Raw genomic sequence first — 4,815 nt, forward strand, 5'->3', positions numbered from 1 at the left:
AAGGCCTGTTACGAGTAGTAAGGCTAAGAGTCAGACGCTAAAGGCCATCACTCTGGGACTAAGAGTAAGTAACGCATGTGTCCGAGACTAGCGTAACAGACGCTGGTTAATGTTTCTAAATACTTGCTTGGTAGGAGACAACTTCGTAGTTTAGTGGGAGCATAGTCTGTGAATGTAAATGTTTGGCCATGGCTGTTCGAGTTCATGGGTCTTATCTTTTGGGGTCACGGGGAATTTTATATTGTTTGCTCTAGAACCTGTGACTGAAGAGACAGTGAGAGGTGCTGCGATTAGTAAGTGGCAGGAAGGTCAATACTCCTTTACCTTTCACGATATCACATTCCACCACCCTGCCGTAGGTCTTGAAAAGGTTACGCAGCTCGGTGACGGTGCACGAGGCGCTGACGTTGCCCACGAACACCTTCCAGGTGTTGAGAGGCAGCGGCTTGCTCAGTTCAACCACCATCTTTCGGCAATTCAGCTCGTGGCCGTTGAGTGCCGCTATAGCGGCCAGGGCCCGGTCCTCTTCGCACATGTGAACGAAGGCGAACTGCTTCACGAGGTTCTGTGATGGTCTGCGAGCAGTGGCTAACTGGATGAATTCCAACTGCCTCCAGTTAAATACCAAGAAGACGGAGGTGATGGTGGTTGGCAAGCAGGTGGCGTTGTGGGGTGACAAGTGGTGGCCCTCTGAGTTAGGTGTGACTCCTCTCCCTGCATCGGAGATAAAAAATTTGGGAGTCTGGTTGGACCCGACGCTTGGCTTCATCTGTCATACCAAGAAGGTGGCAGCTTCTTGCTATGGCATCATTAGGGGGCTTAGACCTATTCTTAAGTTCTTTGATGCGCCCACCAGGCAACTGGTGGTTCAAGCAGCAGTACTATCCCGACTGGACTATGCTAGCTCTTTGCTAGCCGGGATTAACCAGGCAGAACTTACCCGGCTGCAGCGAGTCCAAAATGCTGCAGCCAGAGTAGTGATTGGCCTGCCAAGGAGGTGCTCGGTTTCCAAAACTCTTCACTCGCTCCACTGGCTTCCCATACCTCAGAGAATTCAGTTCAAGGTTCTTTGCCTTGCTTTCAAAATTCTCAAAGGTATGCCTCCCAAAATTTTGGAGAATCTGCTAACGCCGTATGTCCCTTCACGTACCCTTAGATCTTTGGGGCAGAATCTGATGACGGTCCCGCGCTTTAAACTGGTTAGAGCTGGTGGCCGCTCTTTTCGCGTGTTATCGGCGAAGTGGTGGAATTCTCTTCCTCCGCATATCCGGGCGATGGACAACCTTCTCCAGTTTAGACGGGCCGTCAAAACTCTTCTGTTTGCTTAAATTCCTCTGCTGTTTCTTTTTTTCTTTTCTTTTTTTCTCTCGGAGTTTCTTATGTGGTGTTGTGTTTACCTTGGCAAAGCGCCAGGACGCCCCTTCACTGGGGCAGCTGTGCGCGGTACAAATAATAATAACATAACATAACATAACATGACTGCACAGCTCACCACTGTGCTGTGGTGCTCAAAGAGCACGCTCAGCTCTTCCTGCGTCATTTGCTCGTCAACGTTGCCCACGAAGATCTTCATCTTGATGCGTGTAAAGACTGCGTGAATGGGAAAGGGAGCAAAGCAGCAAAATATTTCTTTCTATGACGGCGCCCACCCCTAAACCCTTGTGACGCCCCAAAAATACAAAATGGATGCAATGCTCTATTTACCACCCGCCTTCCTTTAATGGTCTTATGCGTCTCAGGCACACGGCGTCCGTGCTTAAACGGCGACAAGATGATAACGGCGCAGCTGCGGTGACAACTATGGTGCGGACGGCGGAGACTGACTACTGCTCTCCCCCTCCCACTCAGTCTGTTCGTCCGTGTATCCCTTCCACAAGAACTGCTCGACTTTCTTGCTTCCTCAGCGTCGTTCCGTAAAATGGCGTCAGACGGCTAGGTTGTTACAGAAACAAGCAACAAACACGAGCACCTCGTGCGGCGGGTGGCGGGCATGATTCACTCGCAGGAGCAATAATTGCGACCAGATGGGCCGCGCGCTCCCGCGAGTGAATCTCCTGACATGCACGCGTTGCCATTGAAGGCAATAGAACGCGTGCACGTGCTTGGCTGAAAAGCCAAAGCGACGGCATAAGGTCATTTGCCTTTGTAGCGCATGCGCGCTGCGAAGGCGAGACCTAAAAAGGGTGGTGGAATGGCAGGAAAGGGGAGCCAAACAGGGCACCTGAGCAGATCTGCCCATGGGGGTGCGAGCGAGGGCACATGTTGTGTCACCTAGGATTACACAATCATGCATAGTAATTGTGACTCCCCAGTCACTGTCCAGCACGTGCCCTGAGGTAAGTACCTGATGGAGTTAGAATAATATGTTTGCCCTGTGTCACTATCTAGCATCTGCTCTGAGGTAAGTTGCTGTGGGAAATGAAATAGTAATTTTGTCTACTAGTCCCTGACCAATACCTTCCCTGAGGTTAGTACCCAGTGGAGTTAGAAAAGTAATTTTACCCCCCCCCCCCAGTCACTGTTCAACACCTGCCCTGAGGTAAGTACAAGGTGGAGTTAGAAAATACATTTTTCCCCCTAGTCACTGTTCAGCACCTGCCCCGAGGTAGGTACCCACTGAAATTGGAAGAGTGACTTTGACCCCAGTCACTTTCCAACACCTACCCTGAGGTAAGTGCGTGGTGGAAAGTAGAATAGTAATTTTATACCCAGTCACTGTCCAGCATCTGCCCTGAGCTAAGTATTTCATGGAGTTAGAATAATAATTTCCCCTAGTCACCTTCCAACATCTACCCTGAGGTAAGTGCCTTATGGAGTTCGAGTACTAATTTTGACTCCAGTCATTGTGCAACACCAGCCCTGAGGTATGTACATAGTGGGAGTTAGAATAGTAATTTTGCACCCTAGTTACTGTCCAGTACCTGCCCTGAGGTAAGTATCTTGTGGAGTTAGAATAGAAATTTTGCTCCCAAGTCACTATCCAGCACCTGCCCTGAGGTAAGTTGCAGGTGGATTTAGAATAGTAATTTTGCTTTATAGTTAATGTTAGCATGTACCCAAAGGGAAGTATCTGGTGCTGTTGGAATAGTGTGGCTTGTTAAGTGTGGCTACTCACCGGTAAGGGTCTCAAGGTGCTGAGGGGGTGCAAGTTAAAGATGGGGAGCGAAGTTGTCTGGCTGAGGTGGAGCGGAAGGGCGGTTCAAGCTCTGCTAGCGAGGAAGGAGAGGCCTATCGATCTGGTATTTCTGATGCGGGGGACCACAGCGTAGGAGAGCTGGGCTGATCGTAGGGTCCTTTGGGGTGCGTGGAATTTGGGTTGCTATTCAGGTATGCTGGTCCGGTGTCTTGGAGAGCCTTATGTGCGTGGGTGAGAATCTAGAAGGTTATTCTGGCCTCGACTGTGAGCCAGTGGAGTGCATGCAGGTGCTGGGAGATGTGGTAGTGTCTTGGCATTTTGAGGACTAGTCCTGCGGCGGCGTTATGGATGGTTTGTAGCTTGTGGGTGAGGTTTTTGTTTATTCCGGCGTAAACTGCATTGCTGTAGTCGAGTCTGCTGGTGACGAGGTGGAGGGTTTGGACGCAGGAGGATGTGACAGAGTTGATTTGGAGGTCCATTTTGAGTTCGGGGTCCCGGATGATTCCAAGGTTGTGTGTGTGGTCTGTGGGGGTGGGTGGGCTTCCAAGGGTGGGGGACCACCAGGTGTTGTTCCAGGTGTTGGGGTTCAGGCCCATGATGAGTACTTCTGTTTTGTCGGTGTTGAGTTGTAGGTAGCTTCAGATCCATTTGGCGACGGCTTCTATGCCTTCTTGAAAGTTGTGTCTGGCGGTGTTGGGTTCTTTGGATAGGGAGAGGATGAGTTGGGTGTCGTCTGCATTTTTTTTTTTTAAACTTGTTTTTATTGGCATTTCGTTATTAGAGCAGTACAGACCATTCAAGTAATCACAAATGCTGGAGAATGCAGGATAAAAAGAAATTCAAAAAGAGGGGAAAGGGCACAAGCATGTGAATCAACATCATGGGGAGCATTGGTGTGGGTCTGCAGAGGCTATACTTTGGTGTTGCCAAGTAACTGGGGAGACAAAACTCGGGGAAGGGGCATCTGGGCGTTTGCACGGGCATGTTGAGAAGATATGGGGGCAGGGCGTCCGAGGGGTCAGGGGTTCGCGCTTACAGTGGGCTGGGTTGCCAGAAGGCGGGGGTGTCGTGTCAGAGTGCGCATAGGGCCAGACGCTCTGGGAGCAGGGTAGATGTGTGGGACTGAGGGGTCGCCTACGTCCGGCATTAGGCGTTGTCTAGGGGCTGTAGGTTCGCGGGGGCGGAGGGGACTGCTGGGGTGGATGTAGTTGTGGGGGTGGGAGTGCTCGGATCATCAGGGCGCGTCAGCTGTCGGAAACGATGCAATAACACGGCCCATTCCATAGAAATGTGGTTTTTACGGGCGCCCTTCGCCTCCTCCTCCCGCAGGGCGTCCTCTTCCGCCGCCGCCCACTTACACACCGCCCCCGTCCATGCTGCTGTGGGGGGGGGGGGCCTCTGATGATCGCCAGTGCATAGCTATACATCTTTTTGCTAGTAGTAGTGCCAGGGATACAAAGCGCTTGTGTGCAGGGAGCTGTTTTGGAATGTGGAAAATGCCCAGCGCGCTGGATTCCCAGGTGTCTAGATTGGGTGTCGTCTGCATATGACATAATGTTGAGTCCACAGGTTCTGACGATGGGGGCCGGCGGAGCCATGTAGACGTTGAAGAGTTTAGGGCTGAGGGAGGACCCCTGCGGGACTCTGCAGGTGGTTGGTGTAGGGTCCGAGAGGAAATG

At 51.4% G+C, this 4,815-nt stretch overlaps 1 pseudogene; it reads right to left on the reverse strand.

Moving 5' to 3' along the window:
• Nucleotides 1-250: 250 nt before the first annotated feature.
• On the reverse strand, nt 251-1,573 carry LOC144752827 (RNA-binding protein 14 pseudogene; annotated as a pseudogene).
• Between the last annotated feature and the right edge of the window lie 3,242 nt (nt 1,574-4,815).

Source organism: Lissotriton helveticus, chromosome 5_1 (assembly GCF_964261635.1).
Source record: "Lissotriton helveticus chromosome 5_1, aLisHel1.1, whole genome shotgun sequence".
NCBI classification, from domain to species: domain Eukaryota; kingdom Metazoa; phylum Chordata; class Amphibia; order Caudata; family Salamandridae; genus Lissotriton; species Lissotriton helveticus.